General features: G+C 37.8%; 1 protein-coding gene across 8 annotated transcripts in view; it reads left to right on the top strand.

Annotated features, from left to right (window-relative positions):
* The window catches only part of SCAF8 (SR-related CTD associated factor 8), a 198,385-nt gene that overhangs the window by 7,213 nt on the left and 167,154 nt on the right, over positions 1–24,018 (top strand). The gene's annotated exons all lie outside the window — the stretch shown is intronic.

The following is a 24,018-nucleotide window of genomic DNA, read 5'->3' as shown; positions in this document are numbered from 1 at the left end:
GGCTATTAATTTAATGTATGCCAAATTTGTTTTTAAAATAATTCTGCAACTTAGTATACTTTATAAAGACTGACTAGTATACTTTATAAAGACTTAGGATTTCATTCGTTTATTCATTTAACCAGTACTTAATGAATGCTTACCATACACCAGCCGTTTTTCTGTCTGCTGGGATACAGTTGTAAACAAGACAAGCGAAAAGCATACCCTCTTTGAGCTTATGTTCTTGTAATCCTTTTTCTTTCACCTCATCAGCTTTGTGTGCAATGACCTTGCTGCAGAGCTAGTGAGGCTGGGCAGGCGTTACTGACTCTGGGCTTGCTTCTTTGCCAGGAACTGCGTGGGATTGAGCAAGTAGACTTCTTAAACAAGAATGTGATCTTATATTTTCAACAACGGGGAAATAAGACAAGCTACCCTATTTTATTTTAAACTAAATTGTCGTATTAAATCTCCATTTGGCATTTTGGAATCATAACTGTTTTTAGAGAACACAGTTTTAAGGATGTTTTCTTTTGTGAGTGAGATATTAATTAGTCTCCATGTGTAAACAATTAAAAAATACTTTTAAGTGGTGACCAAACCCTTATGAGTTTGGAAGGATAAATTAAGGAATATTTTTATTTTTGAAACAAACTTTCCCTTGATTTGAGTGCATGAAAAAAATTTGGTGTCTCTCTTTTTCTCTCTTCTATAAACACTAATTTTCTGAATTTGATTTAATTCCTTGGGGCTTGTGAGTGAAGGATGAAAAGTTTGGATCATGTATTTTATGATCTTGGGAACTTGGGAAATGATATAATCTTTTTAATCTGGGTCACAGTATCTGAAAGATTGACCAGTAGCCCTGAAACTAATACAAGCTGTATGTCAGCTGTATCTTAATTTTTTTAAAAAGGTTGACAGAGTCCTGGTTAATGATTTTCTTTAGTAATGTTTTTGATACTGTAAAGTTTTATGGTTAAAAAAAATGATACAGGTATTTGAATTTATTGAAATGGTAAGAAGAATGTTGAATAAGTTAAATTTTTTGCAAACCAAAACACATAGCAAATGTCTAGTTTCTAAAACAGCTGCTTGCTATGGTGAAAAAAATGTCTGGCTTGTGTAATTTTGAAGTATTTTTTGTTTACCAAACATTGTTAAAAGTGAGCCACTTTATAATATATGGTGTTTTATGCACCTCTTTTCTGCAACCATTATTATGTTTCTGTGGATCTTTAGGGTTAATTTGTGAGAAAAGTAGGATAGGTGCTGTCTTCATTTTACAAACAAGGGAACTGAGGCCTGCCATTGTGATTTTACCGAGGAAAAGCAGCTTTGTGTTAGAGCTGAGACTGGAAGGGCCGGCTCTCAACTCCTGGTTGAGATGTAAAGGAGAACCATCACTCGATTTTTCACAATTCTTTTTGCTGGTATAATGTCCAAATATAAATTAACTATTTTTCCCCTTTTTATACTTTATTTTTACGACTTCAGGTTTACAGAAAAGTTGCAAGAGTGATAATTTTTATGTACATTTCATCCTGATTCCTCTATCTAGTTAATTTAATCATATTTGCTTTCCTATTCTCTTTCTCTCTTGACATACACATGAACGACACATGGAAACTTTTTTTCTGAACGTTTGGAGAGTAAACTGCAATTAATGCCTTTTACTTCTAAATATAACTGTCTTTTCTGAAAACAAGGACATTCTCTTATGTAACCATAGTACAGTTACCAAAATCAGGAAATTAGTATTGATATAATGCAGTTGTCTGCAGACCTTCAGATTTCACTGTCTGTACCAGTAACGTCCTGAATAAAAGGAGTAAATCTAAATCCTACATCACACCTTGCATTCACTTGTCATGTCTGTCTAGTGTCCTTTAATGTGGAGCAGTTGGTTATTACTTTGTCTTTTGTGACCTTTGATGATTGATGAGAATAGGCCAGTTATTTTTAGAATTCCCTCAGTATGGATTTGTCTGCTGTTGCTTTATGATTAGTTTAAGGTTATGCTTCTTTAGCAGGAATAATCCAGAAGTAATATTTTGTCCTCAGGAAGCACATGATGTCTATTTATCCCATTAGTAGGGAGGTTAACTTTTTTCTGCAAGGTTTCTCCATTGTAAAATTACTGTTTTTCCCTTGTGACAGATATCTTTTCTAAAAATTAATTAATTTATTTTTGGCCACTCCATGCGGCTTGCAGAGTCTTAATTCCCCAACCAGGGATCGAACCTGTGCCCCCTGCAGTGGAAGCACGGAGTCCTAACATCAAACTTCACTCTTCTTTTTTTTAGCATCCAGTTAGTTCTTGCCTGAATCAGGACTAAGATGGTTGTCAGATTTTCTAAGTCTGTTGTTTGTTTATTATTGGCAGTGCATAAGAGCTTTTCCTTCTCCCCATTTATGTATTTATGCATATCGGTATGAACTCAAGAATTCTTTTCTTATTCACTGGGGTGTTTTGATGTCAGGGCTCCTTCAGGCTGGCACCTGTGTCATTGTGACATGTGCTTATCAGTTTTTGAGTACTTACTTTCTTGTATAATAAGATATTCCCACCCCAGCTCTGGAATCAGCCATTTCTCTGAGGAACCCTAGTTTCTTCTGGTGGTTATCTGTTAACAGATTGAGCTAGAAATTGGGTATATGTCTGAACATGCTTATATGTGTGTGTGTGTGTGTGTGTGTGTGTATGTGTGTGTGTGTGTGTGTATATATATATATATACACACACACACACATACACACACACACACACACACATTTTTGTTGTTTATCCATCTGCCTATCTAAAAAGCCATGAGTTCATCCTATCTCCAATAACAGTCCAGCACTGTAGGGTTCATTCTGGCCTTTCCCTTTTGCAAATCTGTAGTTCCTTTCTCTGACAGTGAGAAAACTAGTTCCCATTATCCACAATATATTTACTTACTGTTTTATCAATCCTAAAATTACTTATTGTTTTATCAGTCCTAAAATATGCAGAAAGTAGTTGCAGAATTCTAAACCATAGGTCTGAAAACAAACCTATTAACTAGAATTTAGTATTTGTTTATAGTTCATCTTTTTTAGCCTGAGGATATATAGTCAAAATGCAGTGTTCAAAGATTGCTTTGTTAGTTTTTTCTCCCTTAATGTACTTGCTATTCTTTTGAAATATAATTTGGCTTTTTTTTCTCTGTTTGTATTCCTTTGTTTTTTCCTCCATCCGTTTTTGTAATGTTTTAGTATGTAAAATATTAAACATAAATTAACTTTAATCCTCCTTTACTTCTTATTAGTCTCAGCATTATAACCACTTATGCTCTGGTGAAAAAAAAGAGAAATGAAACAAAAAACCATTTCCTTAGTATTCTTCAAATCAAATAAACCAAAATTTAGAGGTTTAGATATGGAGAAGGTCTTAGGTGAAAAATATGTTTCTAGTAGCAGAGATTCAGTTCATAGGTGAAAGTACATATTCAAAAAACTTTCATTCTCCTTTGAATGGAAACTCCATTCACGGTTTCTGTAGAGGGCCAGATGGTAAATATTAGGTTTTGTGGGCCGCTTATGTCTCTTTTGCATAATCTTGTTGGTTTCTCACAGTTCTTTTAAAATGCAAGACCATTCTTGGCTTGAGGGCCTACAAAAATAGGCCATGGGCCATACACTTATGGCCTTACTGCACTCTGAAACCTAAGAACTTGGTTAATAGCATGCTACTTGCAAATCAGAATTATAATTGAGCAGGAAGATATATTCTTTTATAGGCTTTATAAGCCTTTTTAACATCAAAAACAGAAACAAAATAACTTTAAAAGCTGCCTCAGTGAAAATATTTATTCAACATGTTTTTTGAGCACCTACCACCATGTGCAGATGTGCAGACACTGTTCTAGGCTCTAGAGATTTAAGTGTACAAAACACACCCACACAAAAAACCTCTGTCCTCTTGGAGTTTACATTCAGTTTTTTTGTGTGGGTGTGTACTGGAAATGAACGTTTCTTGTTTTTCCACATTTAGTGACTTCTGATGGACTAACAGTTTTTTTCGTATTAATTGCAGAGCGAGCATTCTTTCTTGAAAACTTGATAAAAAATGCAGCAAAGGGAGCAAACTTTTAAAAGCTTTGTTCATTTCTTCCTGTCTCCCAGTCATGATGCTTTCATTGTGTAGCTACACTAACTCACTAAAGGAGGAGAAGAGAAACCTCATTTATTGGGCACAGAACCCAGACCTAATTTAGTGATGAGTACACATGTATTACAGATCCTTAAAAAGCTGTTCAACAGTGTACATAACAGTAAATCAGCTAATCTTCCTTTACTGCTTTAATGAATGAATGAAAAAATTTTTTAATTAATTTATTTGTTTATTAATTATTTTTGGCTGCGTTGGTTCTTTGTTGCTGTGCTTGGGCTTTCTCTAGTTGTGGCGAGCAGGGGCTACTCTTTGTTGATTGCGATGCGCAGGCTTCTCATTTGCGGTGGCTTCTCGTTGCGGAGCATGTGCTCTAGGCGTGTGGGCTTCAGTAGTTCTGTCGCACGGGCTTAGTTGCTCTGTGGCACGTGGGATCTTCCTGGACCAGGAATCGAACCTGTGTTCCCTGCGTCGGCAGGCGGATTCTTAACCACTGCGCCACCAGGGAAGTCCAAGAATGTTTTTTAAAGTATTGCCCAAAGTTAAGGACCACTGTGAAAGTAGTTGCTTGTGTAGTTTTCTTGAAATAGGGAGAAAGTTTCCTGATAATACTAATATGCATTTACCTAATAAAAGCTTAAAAATTATGTGCAGGTTATCTATCTTTTGCCTGGCTTTGAATAAAAATCATCAAAATGAGTTTTTACCATGTTGTATGTTAGTTGCTGAAATGACTTATAGCTTTGGGTAGTTTTTCTGTAAGCATTTAATAAACCAGTTAGTGCCCCCCCCCCAATGCTTTATTGAAATACGAGTGACTGCTTTTGTAAGGATTATTAACATGTTTGGCTTTGTTTTTTCTACACCAAGAAAAGTGGTTTTTATTTTTATAGCAGTTCCTCTTATTGGGCAGAATTTTCCAAATTCTTGTTCCCATTTTGTCAGAGAACTCAGAACCTCTTTTAGAGGCCTCTCTCTGCTTTGGTGGCAATTACAAGAACAAGGGTTGTGACCAACTTAGCTGAAGAGGATTGATATCCCAAAGGAATAGGCCAGAGGCTGCCACATCATTCCTAGTACAAAATTTCCCAGTCACTACTTTGATTCATTTGCAAAATCAAAGGATTAGATATCTCAGGCATCTTAGAGCTGTTAACAGAGAGTCGTTCCAAATAATTCTGAGTGCTTCCTTTATTTTGCTAGTCCCTCAAGATTGTCAGACAATTGTTTCATTCTATTTTAACTATATTACAGTTTTCAAATTGCTAGAATGCAATAATAACCCGCAAAGGTTCTAATGTAATAGCAACTAGTGGTTGGAAGGAATGCTGGAAAGTAGTGGCTGGTCCTTTGAGCCTTGTTATTTATGTGTATTTGCCATCTAGCAGGCATTGTATTCTGCAGAGTGGTTACCAGGTTAATCAGATACCTGTGTCCTTTTTCTCAGACAGCTCATATTTTAATAGGGGTGGGGTTGGGAATGGACTACCACGAAGGGTAAGAACGTAACGTGACATGAATACTATGATACAGAGTAGTGGTGTAGACAGTTTATAAACAGTATGTGTATACTCTTCTGTGTATATCATGTTGTACACAGTATGATGGAGGAGACATTGTGTAAGGCAAAGGCTAGAGATCATTTTCAAGGAAATGGCAGCTTTGGGTAGGGGAGGTGGTTGGGAGGACTGCTGGAGGGTTAGGCAAGGGTCTTCTGATGAAGGGTCTTTGTGTACTATGCACAAGACCGCATTTTTAATCAGAAGGGAATGGAGATTCTGAAGGGTTTTTAATAAAAGCACAAGTTTTAAATTTGTATTTTAGAATGATGATTAATATCTTTGCAGAACAGGGCAGGTCAATGAGGGGTGAGATTGAGGGAAGGAAGGTTAAATTACTATAGAGAAGATGAGCTCAACTACAGTAATAATGGGGAAGAGATGACTAGATGAATGCAAAATAAATTTAGTAATAATAGGGAGCTGGATATAAGGAAGAGGGTGGTGCCACAGGGCTTTGGCTGAGTGACGGTGTAGATAAAATGATATGGTACCAACCATTAATAGGGCAGATCAGGAGGAGCAAAGCACTAGAGGAGGAAGATAATTTGGTGGGTTGGATGAGGGATCATTTTTCCCACCTAGAATAAAAGAGTATGGAAGGAGGATTGAAATCACCCATATCTCAACCACCCAAAGACAGTGTAACTAGTTTGTTGAATACAGTTGTAGTTTTGAGCATCTTGAAGATTTGGTGTCTATGGGACATCAAGGTGGAGATGACCAGCTGGATATAGGTCAAGCACTTAGAGAATAGGCTAGAGATGGAGATTAGGGGGAGATGATGTAGAAAAAGAAGAGAAAAAGGCTTGGGGCAAAATCTTTTAGAATCTTTTATCTTACTCAGTTTTTTTTTTTCTTTGTTGTTTTAGATAAGGATTGACCCTTTCTGTCATATTGTATTTGTGAATGTAAGGACATTTTAAAGCAACTCTGCTTGGAATTTGCCTGATTTTAAATTCTGTTTATACAACCAGATGTTCTTATATGCAATTAAAAGTTAAGTAGTAAATTGCATGGTCTATGAATAAAATTAAAGATTTAAATTTTGTTTAATGAAACTTTATTAGAATTCCGTAACATTGAGCCGACTTGTATCATTGAGTGTTTTCTTAGCTCCTCTTGGTCACGTAGTTTTTTATCATAACTCTGTCTGCAATAACCAATTTATTGTGAACATGGAATTGTGGTGAATTTAAATACTGTATTTTTAGAAATAGAATCCATATTTATTTGAGAAATTCCAGCTAATATGGTTTGTAATGAAGAGGATTGACAAATTAATTATTCTTTCTCTTGTTCTCATTTTGGCCATTTCACTGTTAATAGATTGCTTATCAGTTATTTAGTAACTCTAAAATTAAGAGGAGGTAAAATTCACATCTTTTTATTTTAATGTTACAAAAAACATAGGAAAGAACTGAAATCAAAGAAAGGTGGTTGTTTGGATTCCTGGGAAAATTTAAACTGAAGACTTATTTTTATATATGTACGTGTTTGTTTATACATTTTGTTTTCTCTCATAGAGAATCATTTCTGTTCTCTTTGATTTTAGAATGGGGTAGCTAAAGACCATTACACTCATGGTAAGCATTTGTAGTTACAGGTTCTATGATTGGGTTTCTTGTTTACTTCCTTGTTAATGCTTAAACTTGATTTCCAGAAATTGCAAATTTTAGACCTGAAACACTTGTGATAGTATATCATTTAATAGACAGATGAAGAATCAAGACCCAAAGGTGATGAAACCTGTTAAGAATCACAGTTTATGAGAGGCATATAGTTAGCAGCCAAATTAGAAGAAATTTCTGTTCTCTGCGTCTCAGTTCATTGTTTTCACTTTTTCAGTATAATTTTTTGAGTGAGATTTTGGTAGTGTTCATGTGTGTTGTAGGTGGAAGAGGAGTGGGAATTGGTGATTCTTAGTAAATTAATATCACTTTATGCTAACCCTGGACCAGAATGAGGAACAAACTACTAGGCTGCTGCTTCCCTGCTCATAAAATAGGTGCCATAGGAGAACACGCACTCCTTGGCAGAGAGGCGTTGTACAGTAACACCCACTTAGCCAGCAGTTCCCTAGCAACCCAGCCCTCTGCAGAAGAGTAAAAAAAGCCTTTTTTACTTATCTTGTACCTTCTTCGTAGAAGAGGGATACAGTTACTCTGTAAGCCTGTATCATTAGCATGTTTCTAATTTTCATTTTAATAATGGTGGCTGCTCTGTAACTGCTTTCTTTAAATTTTCATAGACAGCTGTTTAGAGAGCTCCTGGTACAGGTATTTTAAGGCACAACAATGCTACAAAATTAATGTGGTTGCTTTCAAAGTAAGATGTGATAGGTTACAGTTGGCAAGGAAGGAGGTAGTTGTTTTACCATTTATAAAATGTGATTAGACAAGATAAATTTTAGGATCTCTTAAATATTAGCCCTAATGAATAAGTTTTCTAATTAATTTTTCTTAGCTTCAGTTTACTCATTTTAAAAATAGGGATAGTGATACCTTCCCTGACTACCTCTCAGAATTGGTTTAAATATTTAAAATATTGGCTGGTTTGAAATATTCAAAAAAGTTGGTGTATATAAAATTTTAAATATTCAGAGAAGGTGGTTTAATATATAAAATTGTAAAATAATTTTATAAAGTACTTGGAAAGCTAAAGAATACTAGTTCTAATATTCTTAGTTTCTAGAGAAAACTAAAAAGTACTAAGAAAAGTAGTTTTTTTTTAAAGCTGCTACTGGGAACATTTACTGTCATTGTGGATGTCTCTTTTGCCCTGGAAAGTATTTTCATATTGTAACATTTTAATAATGGATAAAAGTTTTGGAGAGTATGAGCTATAAAGAAAGTGCTGTATTATATTCAACATATTTTCCAAGTTGGAGAAATATTTATAAGTTGAACAAAACTTTTGAATATCAGACAGTAACAAAATACAGACCATGATGTATTTTGGACCAGTATTATTTTTGGTCATCATTTATAAGAATTTCAATGTTCTACTAAATCCAGCAAGACTTTTAAGATAATCAATTTTAAATAGTTACTACGAGTATAATTTTGCACCAGATTGTATTTAAAGTATATATGTCATCATATATAAATATGTGTACACATTTATGTTTATATATACACACACAGACACACATATAGATGCATATAGAAAATTCTGCAAAGTAGCCTACCAGCCTTTTAGCCGTGGTTGTTTCTTAAGAGAGAAGTAGGTCGAGAGGGTGTAGCGAATGAGAGTTTTCAGTGTTTGGAATTTTTCATTCAGCATCTATTACCATACCAGTTTTGTAATATTTTCCTCAAACCCAAAATATTATGTGTCTTAGCTTTGGGGAGAAAGATGGAGTTGGTCTGTTTTAATGTTATTTGAATTAAATCCTTTAGAAAAAGTGAACTTCCTTGTTAAGGGTTGGAAGACTCTTAAAACTTGATCAGTAGGCATATAAGCTTCATAATCTGTTGTCTTTAAATCTTCTTGGTTATTATTATTGGTTAGGTTGATGCTATTACATGGTTGTCTCCACGGTCATCTACCATCTTACTCAGTGACTCAGTTGTATATGTTTAGTTGGATGCTACTTGGAGGACTTTGCTTTGTTTTTGCAAACTGAGTGTTGGGGTAGCCAGAAGAACTGCGTTTGAGACATGGCTCTGTAGCTTAACACCAGTTTGAATTTAGTTAGGTCATTTACCCTAAGTTTATATATCTGTAAAATGAGAATAATAAATACTAATCTTACTGGGCCATTCTGAAGGTAAAAGTGATATAGCATGTATAATATGATAGTGCTTAATAGTTGACAGTGCCATAGAGATGAAAAGTAATATTTATTTTTAAAGATTTTTTTTATATATATATAAATTTATTTATTTATTTTTGGCTTCATTGGGTCTTCATTGCTGCGCGCGGGCTTTCTCTAGTTGAGGCGAGCGGGGGCTACTCTTCGTTGCAGTGCACGGGCTTCTCATTGCAGTGGCTTCTCTTGCTGCAGAGCACGGGCTCTAGGCACACAGGCTTCAGTAGGTGTGGCACACGGGCTCAGTAGTTGTGGTGAGCAGGCTCTAGAGTGCAGGCTCAGTAGTTGTGGTGCACAGGCTTAGTTGCTCTGTGGTGTGTGGGATCTTCGTGGACGAGGGCTCAAATCCATGTCCCCTGCATTGGCAGGTGGATTCTTAACCACTGCGCCACCAGGGAAGCCCGTAATATTTATTTTTATCTTTCTTCTTTATTATGCTACTGCGTATCTCTTTTTTTAGTTTTTGCATTTGTTGCTTATATTTCTGAAATGATTTTACTGTAAGGCCTGCTAGTCTTTTGGTCTACTTATTCTCTCTCTGATATTTAGTCTTCAGTATTTTATTCTTCATCTCTTCAACTCTTAGCTCTTCAGGAAAGACTGTAATTTTGCTTTTCTCTTCCGGGATGCAGTCCCATATCTTCTAGGTATTATGTGTACATAAAATGGCATTGTTATCATCCCAGTCTAAATTTGTCTTTCTTCTACAAACTTACTTTTAGACTTCCTCTTTATGTCGGTAGTAAAAGTGTGTTCCCAAACACTCAGACCTGAAAACTTGGAATTTTCATAAGTGTTTCTCTTTTATTTGTATCTTTTCAGTCATGAAATCCAATGAATTATTTTTAAAAATACGCTTTTCATCCTTCCCTTCCCTTTTATTCTTTTTTTTTTTTTTTTTGCATTTCACTTCTAAAATATATTTTATTTTTTTTTAAAACATCTTTATTGGAGTATAATTGCTTTACAATGGTGTGTTCGTTTCTGCTTTATAACAAAGTGAATCAGTTATACATATACATATGTTCCCATATCTCTTCCCTCTTGCGTCTCCCTCCCCTTTTATTCTTAGTACGAATACTTTGGTCCATATTTTCATAACTCCCCACTTGGTTTGTTATAGTCAGTTTTTTTTTTTTTTTTTTGCGATACGCGGAGCACAGGCTCCGAACGCGCAGGCTCAGCGGCCACGGCCCACAGGGCCAGCCGCTCCGTGGCATGTGGGATCCTCCCGGACCGGGGCACGAACCCACGTCCCCTGCATCGGGAGGCAGACTCCCAACCACTACGCCACCAGGGAAGCCCGTTATGGTCAGTTTTTAATTGACTTTTATTATTCTCTGTTCTCTCTTGTTCGTACAGTAGAACGACATTTTTTAAGATTGCTAGATTAATTTTTACTAGGTTAATCTCTGAACAACTGTTCTGTTTGAATCACTTTGTATTTTGAAAAACCATTAAGATTCCTTTACCTTCAACTGTGCAGATCTCTTTTTTTGTTTGTTTGTTTTTTTTGTTTTTTTGCTGTACGCGGGCCTCTCACTGTTGTGGCCTCTCCTGCTGCGGAGCACAGGCTTCGGACCCGCAGGCTCAGCGGCCATGGCTCACAGGCCCAGCTGCTCCGCAGTATGTGGGATCTTCCCAGACCAGGGCATGAACCCGCGTCCCCTGCATTGGCAGGCGGACTCTCAACCACTGCGCCACCAGGGAAGCCCTGTGCAGATTTCTTAACTGTGGATTTAATACTTTTTATAAGACTATTTTATAAATAAGTTATTTATAAATATTTATAAATAAATATTATCAATATGTTTGTCATAAGCATTGCATATTTGAAAATGCTATGAAATAGGACGATTTACTATATGCAAAGCTATACACTATGTATTCCCATCTTTGTGTCTTGTTTTTGGTACTTAGTGATACTCCAGTAGGAAAGCACAGCAGTCTGTTGAGATATTAATGCATTCCCATTAGGAAATAGCCACTTCTCCAATCCTTTGTGAAAATTACTGCTTGTCAAGAGATTTATTGATGAGTATGCTATATGTGTAAATAGTGTAGAAGCAGAGTCACAGCTGTGACAGGAATGCTCTCTTTTTCCAATCAGTCCATTTCACTTCCACTTTCTTTATTAAACCTTTTATTTGTTGTTTCTAATTACATTTCATTTGTCTGAATACCTTCCCCAGTAGCATTTTTTATTTTGGCACTAAATTATGCCCCGTGTTCTTGTTTTCATGAGGCAAAGTCTTAAGGTCCTCATGGATCCCCCATTTTTAAATACTAGTTTGGTATGTTATTCCTTTGTTAAATGCGTATGGGAACGTGTGGGAAGAAAAAGATGCTCAGTCACTAATGGTTAAGTAAATTGTTTCCCCATACACCAGCTTTTTAATATACACACTTTGGATTAGTATCTCCAAAAAATTACCTGTGATTACATTTTGGAGAACTTTGGGATCGTTAGTGAATTGTCAAAGCTGACAGTGGTAAATCTCAGAATATGAAGAATCTGCTATGTTAGAGTAATGATGTGTCTGTGACCCTCCCTTTCCACTTCAGTAGATTGTTAGATAGTTGAGGTGAAAGGCTTTATGTTATCTTTTATCCCCTGAAGGGCTTAATATATTGTGCATATCTACAGTAGCTTATCAGTGGATGTTGGTTTGATTTAAGTCACCCACTAGCTTTGACCTGTTAATCAGTTCAGTTTGGCTTTGTATTTCCCAGTTCTTTTTGTTCTATTTGTTTTTAGTTGATTTTGTTTTGTTTTTAGTTGGTTTTACCTTGAAAATAAAACTTGATTGATCTCAGTAAGATTATTGCGTGAGTGCTTATGATTAACTCTCAAAGTAAATTTGAAAGTAAGTACACAAGGGTGATTGTTGTACGTCAGTTACAAGTTATATTGAGATTATTTCAGAGTGAGACATTCCACTCCTTTGAAATAGTTCTTTATTTCCATGAATATTGGCATAGGATTATAGATACAGGGTTGCAGAGATTGTTAAAAGTAAAGTTTGGGGGGGATGGGAGTAAAGAGATGTATGTCATAAATCTGGCTTTGGCATTCTGCTCCTTTGAGCACAATAGATGTGTTGCATTCAGGTGAATTTAGATATGAAGAAGCTGGATAGATTATTTTTTTAGCTGTATTTGGTTACCTGATTATCTTTGGAACCTAGTAAGCTAATTTATCAAAGTTAAATCAGCTTATATTTGAATAACTAATATGTGCAAGGAAGTTTTTGCATTTAATTCTTATAGTTATGAAGTTGCAGTTATTGCAAATATTTTCTATTTGTCATGTAGCATTAGACATTTCCATATTTCTGCATTAATAATGTGTATATCAGGTTTCTATCTCTTAGTATACCTTACTAAATCTCTCTTCCTGGACATTTTTTTTTAACTGCCATATAAAATGTTGATGTAAAAATAATCATGATTATGGCCTTTTGCTTCTTAAAATGTGTAAAGTCACTGGTGAAATTTTATAGCTCTTATATATAGTGCCATACTGTCTTTTTCTTCCAGATACTGTAGTTTTCAGTTCTAAAATTTCCATTTGGTTCTTTTTTGTAGTTTCTCATTCTGTGCTGAAAACTTCTATCTTTGCATTTATTTCGGGAGTTTTCTCCTTTACCTTATTTAGAATGATTATAACTTCTTTAAAGTCCTTGACTGGTAATTCCAACATCAGTGTCATTTTGGGGTTGGCATCTGTTGATTATTTTTTCCCTTGATCAGTGTGGACAGATTTTCCAGGACAGTGAGAGAGAGAGAGAGTAAGTGTGTGTGTGTGTGTGTGTGTGTGTGTGTGTGTGTGTGTTTTGGTATGTCAAGTAAGTTTGGCTTGTATGCTAGACATTTTCAATATTGTATTGTAGTATTTTATTAAAATCCTCTGAATAATGTTGATTTTTGTTTCGCAGGTATTCAACTCGGTTTGGTTCAGGATGCAAGTTCTGTCTTGCCTTTTTGGGTGGTTCCAGTGTCAGTTCAGTTTTCAAAGCATTTCTTTTGCTGTTTAGGTGTGCCCAGCATATGTTCCACTCACTTGTCTAGGTATTGGGTAATGGTTTACATAGATATTAGTTCTCAAAGCCTCTGCTGGGCTTCTTTGGGTCTGTTTCACACAGGCACAATTTTAGGACAAGCCCAGGACTTACGTTGGGCTCCTCTCTATCTCTCTCTGGGGTTCCCATACTCTCTCCAGATCCCAGGGCATCCTTTTCCTTGTTCTCTGGCCAAAAAGTCAGGTTTCTCTCCAGGTTTAGCCTTCAGAGTGAAGTAGCAAGAGAGAGAAGAAAATGGTATTTTTGGATAGTAGGGGCCCTTTTCCTGTCTGGAGATGGCTTTTCTCTTGGCGTTTTTGGTGCTGGGGTGGCAACAGTGGCTGTCCTTTAACCTTTAGCAGGGCCTGGGAAGAAAAGGGGGAGGAGTTGTTTTTTCCCTCACCCCTGCTTCCCCAGTAGTGTGGACGATTCCTTTTACCTAGTCTTCTGGCCAGATGAAGGGGGTTTCCCCTAGTATTGTGTTTTTAATTCTGGTATTGGCTGCACCATTTAATAATGCCGGCTCTGGGATAAAAGTCCGGAAATAACGGAGGAACACAAAACACTGCGAAATTTTTTACCTTAACATCCACACACAGCTCCCCGCCCCGCTGTAACTGGTCATTATTCAAGTTTGACTCCAGTGGCTTGGTGTTCCCTTTTACAGCATCCTCAGGTAGTTGTTTTTTATATGTAGTCAGTAGGGTTTACTTGTAATCAGTGAGAGAGAGAGAGGCTACAGTTGCTTACTCCATCTTGGCTGACTGTAACTTCTATGTACCTTTTTTTTTTTTTTTTTTAGAAGATGTTGGGGGTAGGAGTTTATTAATTTATTTATTTTTGGCTGTTAGGTCTTTGTTTCTGTGCGAGGGCTTTCTCTAGTTGCGGCAAGCGGGGGCCACTCTTCATCGTGGTGCGCGGGCCTCTCACTATCGCGGCCTCTTGTTGCGGAGCACAGGCTCCAGACGCGCAGTCTCAGTAGTTGTGGCTCACAGGCCCAGTTGCTCCGCGGCATGTGGGATCCTCCCAGACCAGGGCTCGAACCTGTGTCCCCTGCATTGGCAGGCAGACTCTCAACCACTGCGCCACCAGGGAAGCCCTATGTACCTTTTTTAAGAGTATTTTTTAACCCCCCTTTTCCAGGGACTTGGGAGGGTTGTAAAAATTTGGATTAAAGGACCATGAAAATAAGTTCTTGTGGCCTAAATTTAATTCTTTAAATGGTAATATTTTGGGGGGGAGAGATGATAGTTTTTCTTTGCTACTAACACAGTTTTAAGCTATAACTTAGATTCTAAAATAGCTTCCTTTTTGATAGTATTTAAAACTGTAATATTAACCTTAGATGTCTGCCATGCTTGAGAAATGCGATATTCTGCTTAATAATATAAAAGGTTAATTATTTATGTGAAACTGCTTATAGCCAATAGCAAAAGATAATTTATGAAGGATATAAACATTTGTATTTGTCATAATAATCTGGTTAGCACCTTTATATATCAAATTCTCGCTTTTTGTTTTTCATTTTCTTTTTTTTTTTAATTAGAGGATCTCTAACCCACCCCCCGCCAAAGTTTGGTATATAGATTTGATCTTACTGGACAGATGTTTGCATAATTCAGATTTATAATAAAAAAAATAGGCATCATTTCCTTTTATAATATCTTACATTTTTAAAGAAGGGATTTTGGGGCTTCTCTGGTGGCACAGTGGTTAAGAATCTGCCTGCCAATGCAGGGGACACGGGTTTGAGCCTTGGCCTGGGAAGATCCCACATGCTGTGCAGTAACTAAGCTCAGGAGCCACAACTACTGAGCCCACGTGCCACAACTACTGAAGCCCGCACGCCTAGAGCCCGTGCTCTGCAACAGGAGAAGCCACCGCAATGAGAAGCCCATGCACCACAAGGACAGTAGACCCCGCTTGCCCTCAACTAGAGAAATCCCATGGGCAGCAGCGAAGACCCAACACAGCCAAAAATAAAATGAATAAATTAAAAACAGAAAAATTAGAGAAGCTGCCATCCTTTTAAAAAAACAAAAAAAGGGATTCTAGATTTGAGATTCTGAAAAAAATGTACAATTTTGCATACTCTTCACCGTATCACATTGTTACCTTCATTATGTGCTTAACTGTACTCTGCAAAGTGTTTCTATGTGTTTATTAGAATGTTGTCCATCGCCAAAAGCAGCCCATTAGTTTCATGAGAACAGAGACTGTCTACCTGTTCTATTGGATCCATAGTGCCTGGTACTAATTGAGTATATTTGGAATGAGTGATGAATTCTTGGATTATAGATGATTTGCATTTTCTGCTGTCTTCATGCTTTTTTTGCATTTCCAGTTTTTCCATAGTAAAATATTTTTATAATCAGAAAAAAGTTATAAGATTTTTTTTTAAGGTGATTATTTTTTTATGTTCTCTCACTGGTTTTTAGGTATTATGTAACATTTCAGGTTTTGTGCTTTGGTGTTTGCAATTATTTATGCCCCCCCTCCCCCAAAGATGCATTTGAAACTTTGTTCTGCAGTTGTCATGCTGGCACAATATTTAGTGTAAAATTGGGAGTTCTGCCTTTGTTAAAAGCCTGATCTGGTGGTCCTCACAGAATATCTGTGATGTATCTTTTATTTAGCCTTTGTTCTTTAAACATTGTGATTGCTCAAGAATATTGCTACTTCAGTAGAAGTTAGCCCAAGTTTATAAAGAGCTTTGTTTCAAATACTTTTTACAAAGAAATTTACTTTAAAAAACCTTAGGAACATGTCGATATTGGTCACATTATTGTTTTAGAATGTGCTTTTCTTAATGTTGGATCTACTACTGTTAGTCTAATGCTAATGTTCTCTGGTCACATTTTGTCATGTCCTGTGAGTCTGATTTTATACGTCACTTTGTTACATGCTTGTATTATCAGATAGTTTATATTGTATTCCAAACCAAAAATAATATGGAAGATTGTGCTATGTAAAGAAAGGAGAACTCATATGTTAGGGAGTGAGAAGTTTTGGATATGGAGAATACCTAGTTTTTGACTTGTTGAGGTAAAATTTGTAATGAGGTGTATTGGTTCTCAGGTATTAAAATTGGTGAATATTATGCTCTTTAAAATGACTATCAGTGAAACAAGTCTCTTATTTACTTTTTTTATATATATATAAATTTATTTATTTTTATTTTTGGCTGTGTTGGGTTTTCGTTGTTGCGCGAGGGCTTTCTCTAGTTGTGGCCAGCGAGGGCTACTCTTTGTTGCGGTGCGCAGGCTTCTCATTGCAGTGGCTTCTCTTGTTGTGGCACGCGGGCTCAGCTGCTGTGGCTCACAGGCTCAGCAGTTGTGGCTCACGGGCTTAGTTGCTCTGCAGCATGTGGGATCTTCCTGGACCAGGGCTCAAACCTGTGTCCCCTGCATTGGCAGGTGGATTGTTAACCACTGCACCACCAGGGAAGCCCTCTTACTTACTTTTTATTCCTATATGCAAAATACTGAATTTCTATTTTTAAAGTTAGGAAAAGATAGAGAACTGTTTTATTTTGAAATTTTAATTTCTGTTGAATACTTTGAATTATAAAAATGGTTTTTGCAAAAATATTTATGAAAAGTAAAAAAATCTATACAGTCAAGTTAGAAAATTAAGATAAATCGTTCACAGCTTTCTTCTACTTTATTTATTTTCTTTTGCTGTGTAACACATTGCCACAAACTTAGCTTGCGGCTTAAGCACCATGTACTTATTTCACAGTTTCTGTGGGTCAGGATCAGGCACTGGTTAGCTGGGTCCTCTGCTGATGGGCTCACTAGGCCAAAGTCAGGGCGTCAGCCAGGCAGGCTGTGCTCTCATTTGAAATGTGTGGTCCTCTGCCCAGCTCATCCAGATTGTTGGCTTAATACAGTTCCTTGCCATTGTAGGACTGAGGTCTCCATTTTATTTGCTGGCTATGGGCTGGGTGTCTTTCGGAGTTCCTAGCAGCCACCCTCAGTTCCTAGTTGCCTTGTAGCCTTCTTATGTGTGTCTTCACATGGCTGTGAGAGGGAGCTAGTTCTCTGGTGTCTCTTCTTAGAAGGACAGTAATTTTATTGGATAAGGCCTTCACTCTTATGACCTCATTTAACCTTAAATACAATACCTCCATAAAGACCCTATTTTCAAATACAGTTGACCCTTGAACAGCACGGGTTTGAACTGTGAGGGTTCACTTATATGTGGAATTTTTTCAGTGGTAAATGCTACAGTACTAAACAACCCGTGGTTGGTTGAATCCACGGATACAGAACCATAGATATGGAGGGCTGGCTATAAGTTATATGTGGGTTTTTGACTATGTGGAGGGTCATCACCCCTAATTCTTGCATTGTTCAGTGGTCACTGCATAGTCACGTTAGGCATTGGGACTTCAACATATGAAATTTGGGGGAGAGATACTGTAGAAGGCCAGGGTTGGCAAATGGAGTTAAAACAAGATTGTATTAAAATGTAATTGTTACATTTTTCAGAATAACGTATGCATGTAGTTTCTTTTTAAGTACAAAAGAGATTTTATTGGAAGCTCTTTCTTCTCACCCTGTGCTGGATCTCCAAAAAGAACAGTGTTTTAATTCATAACACTTCTGATGATAACCTTCATATCACTAAGCAATAATTTTATATGTGTTTCTTTAATGGTCAATTTTAGACAGTGACATTTTGCAACGGTAGGTGAGGCATTAGTTCACTTGTGCTGGTCTTGCCCTCTGAATACCTTGTTGTTTTTTTTTTTTTTTTTTGCGGTACGCGAGCCTCTCACTGCTGTGGCCTCTCCCACTGCGGAGCACAGGCTCCGGACGCGCAGGCTCAGCGGCCATGGCTCACGGGCCCAGCCGCTCCGCGGCATGTGGGATCTTCCCAGACCGGGGCACGAACCCGTGTCCCCTGCATCAGCAGGCGGACTCTCAACCACTGCGCCACCAGGGAAGCCCTGAATACCTTGATTTTGAATGGTGAGACTGGATTTTTGCAGGGCAAATTATTTCCCTCTTTGGCTGTATCTGTGTGTTTTGGGGCTTGCGGTTTTCTCTTTGTTTCATCAGTTAACCAGTCCTTTTATGACATTTCCATTTTCTGGAAATTTTCTTGTCTGCTTATTCTGTTCCCATTCCCATTCTACTTTTTATTGTGAGTTTTAAATACCTTTAAAAAATTATTCCTTTTTTATCCTGCCAGTAAGAAGAAGAAAAGGAAAAGGTGGTCAGCATGCTATCTTGAATTGAAAGTACCAAGATTGTGTTGGATCCAGGAACTTTTGTGATTGTCTGATTTCTTAGGAGATTTGAAGGATCCTAACTCTAGTTCTCTCAAGGCCCTGAAGGACCATTGTAGAGAAAAATGAATTGGATTGATTAATATTTTAGGTTCACACTTAAGGTTAATTCATATTGGACATAGAATCAACCTTGAAGGCATAAGATTAATCTGTAAATGAGCAAGATTTTACCCCAATTTAATGGTTCTCTTGGGTTTGTCAGGTCACATGTTTTTTTGTTGCACTCTTCCAGGGTCATGGTAGAATTCATTTAATATTGCTCAAATTGGGAAAGGCACTAAAATTTTTGAAGTGGAGAGTTTGCTCGAAATAAAAAGCATGAAGTACAACATTTTGTTAAATTTTGGGTAATGAGCCTTACTCAGTGCATAGATGAGGAAAGGCCTCAATACACTTGGCAGGACGTGAGAGTGTCGTGTTTATCCAAAAACAAACAAAGTGGAGTGTTTGTAGGATTGAGAAATAAAATTGCCCAATATCGGGTTGACCTGGTTTTGTAAAAAGGTTATGTTGGAACACACCCTGCCCATTCATGTGAGTTGTTTGTGGCTGCTTTCTTTACCCAGGGGTAGTGCTGAGTACAGGCATACCTCAGATGTTTCGGGTTTGGTTCTGGACCACCACAATAAAGCAAATTTTGCAATAAAGCAAGTCACATGAATTTTTGCTTTCCCAGTACATATTAAAGTTATGTTTACACTATACTAGTGTGCAGTAGCATTCAGTCTAAAAAATGTACATACTTTGTTTTTAAAACTTACTGCTAAAAAATACCATCATCTCAGCCTTTGGCGACTTGTAATCTTTTTGCTGGTGGAGGGTCTTGCCTCACTGTTGATGGCTGCTGACTGATCAGGGTGGTGGTGCTGAGGCTTGGGATGGCCATGGTAATTCCTTAAAACAACAGTGAAGTTTTTGCTGCATGGATTGACTCTTCCTTTTACAAACAATTTTTCTGTAGAATGCAGTGCTTTTTTAAAGCAGTTTTCCATAGTAGAACTTTCAAATTGGAGTCAGTCCTCCGAAATCCTGCCTAATCAACCACGTTTATGTAATATTCTGTATCCTTTGTGGTCATTTCAGCAGTCTTCACAGCATATTCACCAGGATAGAATTCTGTCTCAAGAAACCACTTTCTTTGCTCATCCATAAGAAGCAACTCCTCATTCTTTAAAATTTTATCATGAGATTGCAGCAATTCAGTCACATCTTCAGGCTCCACTTCTAATTCTACTTCTCTTGCTATTTCTACCACATCTGCAGTTACTTCCTCAGTGAAGTCTTGAACCCCTCGAAGTCAACCATGAGGGTTGGAATCAGCTTCTTCCAAACTCCTGTTAACGTTGATGTTTTGACCCTTTCCCATGAATCATGAATATTCTCAATGGCATCAAGAATGGTGAAACCTTTCCAGAAGGTTTTCAATTTACTTTGCCTAGATTCATGAGAAGAATCACTCTCTATTGCAGCTATAACCTTACGAAATATATTTCTTAATAAGACTTGAAAGTTGAAATGACACCTCAATCCATGGGCTGCAGAATGGATGTTGTGTTAGCAGATGAGAACATTAATCTCATTGTACATCATCAGAGCTCTGGGGTGACCAGGTGCATTGTCAGTGAGCAGTAATATTTTGAAAGGAATTTTTTTTTTTCTGAGTAGTAGGTCTCAACAGTGAGCTTAAAATATTCAGTATGCCATCTTGTAAATAGATGTGCTGTCCTCCAGGTTTTGTTATTCCATTTAGAGAGCACAGGCATAGTAGATTGAGCATAATTCTTCAAGGCGTGTAGGATTTCCGCAATGGTAAATGAGCATTGGCTTCAGCTAGTCACCAGCTGCATTAGCCCCTAACAGGAGAGTCAGCCTGTCCTTTGAAACTTTGAAACCAGGCATTGACTTCTCCTCTCTAGCTAGAAAGTCCTACATGGCATCTTCTTCCAGCATAAGGTTATTTTGTCTACATTGAAAATCTGTTGTTTAGTTTAGCCACTTTCATTAATGGTCTGAGCTAGATCTTCTGGATAACTTGCTGCAGCTTCTCAATCAGCACTTGCTGCTTCTCCTTGCACTTTGATGTTATGGAGATGGCATCTTTCCTTAAATCTCATGAATCACCTCTGCTAGCTTCACACTTTTCTTCTGCAGCTTCCTCTCCTCTCTCGGCCTTCAGAGAATTGAAGAGAGTTAGGGACTGGCTCTGGATTTGGCTTTGGCTTAAGGGATGTGGTGTCTGGTTTAATCTTCTATCCAGACCACTGAAACTTTCTCCGTATCAGCAGTAAGGCTGCTTTGCTGGCTCATCATTCACGTATTCACTGGAATAGCACTTTTAATTTCCTTCAAGACCTTTTCCTTTGTATTCACAACTTGACTGTTTGGTGCAAGAGGTCTATCACCCTGCCTCCTTCACTGACACAGGGTTGCAAAGCACGGTGAAATGAAATATGCCTGTTGTGCGATAGCAAGTGTGTAGCCTCCAAAGCCTAAAATATTTACTGTGCTGACCCCTGGCCTAATCAATAATGGACAACTTAAAAACTCTTCATTAGAAATGAGTTTTTTGGGGGAGTAGCCAGCAGCCACTGAGAAATCTCCGTTTAGGTTAAAGATTTCTCAAACCTTGATTGAAGTCATTAGAAACTGATTTGATTTGAAGAAGTTGTTTTCAGATCTAAAAATGTGCATTTCATGTGGTACATACAAGTGATAGAATAGAAAATTTAAATGTTACTGATTGAAAGAGCACTCTGCAATGTAACTGAAAGGAGTTGAAAAACAAAAGAATGAATGAGTTAGACTGAAAGCCCAGGTTGTTGTTTAGTATCTTTCCTTTGAATCCGTAAGTCTTGAGTAGCCAAAGGAAGGACACGTCAGGACTGGGACTTCATTAAATTTTAGTAAAGGCATTCTGTGAAGAATTAGATGAAGTGATCTATGCCTCTTTTCTGGCTGTCAGATTTAATAAAGAAATGAGATTTTAGAGAATCTAAATAAATGGTTAGTTGGAAGCACATGTATTCAGTGGGCCTTTGAAAAGTACTTAATTGCTTAGTATTTTTCTAAGTAATACCTTAAGTTTCTGCAGTATTAAAAAGAGGGTCTCTCAGACATCCCTGGTGGTGCAGTGAATAAGAATCCACCTTCCGATGCAGGGGACACGGGTTCAAGCCCTGATCAGGGAACTAAGATTCCACATGCCGAGGGGCAGCTAAATCTGTGCACTGCAGCGGCTGAGCCCCCGCGATCTGGAGCCTGCACGCCATAACGAAAGATCCTGCATGCTGCAGCGAAGACCCCGAGTGCCGCAACTAAGACCTGACACAGCCAAATAAATAAAAGTAAATAAATAAATTTAAAAAAATAAAGAGGGTCTCTGATAAGAGCTGACTTTTCATGCTGTTGAAATGTTTTACAAGTCTAAGCTATATTTTCCCTACATCATTCTCCCAACCTCCCCCCCGCCCAATAAAAAAAGGAAGGAAGAAAGAGAGCAAAGTTTTTGATCTGCTAGAATATGGACCAGTGCTTGATTGAAACTTTAGGGCTTTACCACACAAAATGAAAGAAGTAATGTATTGTCAACTATAGGAAGACCCTGGTGCCTCTTCATTGCCCCAGTCATATAAATTACTATGGAATGTACCTTCAGGTACCTGAGTGAATAAATGTTTGATGCATACTTTAATATTATTCATTTAAATGGAGAATGCCTCCAAAGAGAAGGATTTTAATTTAATAATGGCTAACCCTGTTGAGTGACTTAAGTATGTTCTAAAAGCTTTATATGCAATGTTTCTGTAAAATGAGTATTGCTTCTGTTTTCTAAACGAGAAAACTAAGGTTCAGAGGTTTAGCAACTTTGTATTAAGGTAACATAGTTGGAATTAAAATCCAGGTCTTTCTGTGCAAAGCTTGTACAATGCTGTGTCTTATATGTACTTGTTCATTTTAATTTATTCTTAACAAATTCTTATTCTCAACGAATTCTTATTCTCTGCCAGACACCGAGGATACAGTTTGGACAAAGGGGGAAAAAAATCTAAGCATAAAAGGCAGAGTTTCTCTTCTTAGAGCTTATTCTTTAGTAGGAGAGGGCAGGTCTGGATCTCAGATGGGCTGCAGTCTGGGCCTGCTAAGAACTTCTGGGAAATTGACCTTTGCTTTACACAGCTTGCTGAAAACACTGTGTTGATGTTGTTTTGCACCTAGTGAGGTGATTGGCATACAGTTAGATTTTCTAAAACAGGTAGGAATTGAGGCCATGAGTATATTAAAATTCCCTGTGAGTTTGACAGAGGTAGCTTCTTAAATGATCTGATGGGATCCTAACCCCGGTTGGGCAGTATCATCAACAAGTGGACACCTCTGTGGGAACTTAAAGGGAAAGACGTTTATACTTCTCCCAAGGTTGATTTCAGTTTGGACAGCTCTTGGTGTTCAGTTAGTGTCTTATTGCTTAAACTGCATTAAAGGAACTTATATCCTTTGTCTCAAGGATGTCAGTCTTTGTCACCCTTTGGGACAGTCCTTTTAAAAGTCAAATATTAGTTAAATAATCATGCAAGTAAGTGTCAAATTCTGTGATGAATGCTTCAAAGGTGAGTGACAGTACAATGAGGGTATAAAAGGTGGTATAGGGGCTTCCCTTGTGGCGCAGTGGTTGAGAGTCCGCCTGCCAACGCAGGGGACACGGGTTCGTGCCCCGGTCCGGGAAGATCCCACATGCCATGGAGCGGCTGGGCCCGTGGGCCATGGCCGCTGAGCCTGCGCGCCCGGAGCCTGTGCTCCGCAACGGGAGAGGCCACAACAGTGAGAGGCCCACGTACCGCAAAAAAAAAAAAAAAAGGTGGTATAGCTCTGGTTGGGGAGTTGTAGGGAAGGCTTTCCGCATTAGGTGATGCTTTAACTAAGATGAATGAGTATGCATAAACTAGTAGGGAGGTCCTAGTTCTATTCCAAATAGAGGAAACAAGCCCATTTTTAAAGGCTCTGTGGCAGGGAACTGAAAAAAGACCGTTGTGCCTAGGGCAGAGAGCTGGGGAGAGGAGCATGGTGTGAGATGAGACTGGAAAGGTAGACAGGAATTAGATCAGGCAGGGGCCTTGTATGTGTAGATTTTTGTGTATCTCCAAAGAGTGGGAAGTCATTGAACCTTTTAGGGT

Source organism: Pseudorca crassidens, chromosome 13 (assembly GCF_039906515.1).
Source record: "Pseudorca crassidens isolate mPseCra1 chromosome 13, mPseCra1.hap1, whole genome shotgun sequence".
Classification (NCBI taxonomy): domain Eukaryota; kingdom Metazoa; phylum Chordata; class Mammalia; order Artiodactyla; family Delphinidae; genus Pseudorca; species Pseudorca crassidens.
Note: the sequence above shows the minus strand (reverse complement) of the source record. Positions and strands in the feature narration are given on the sequence as shown.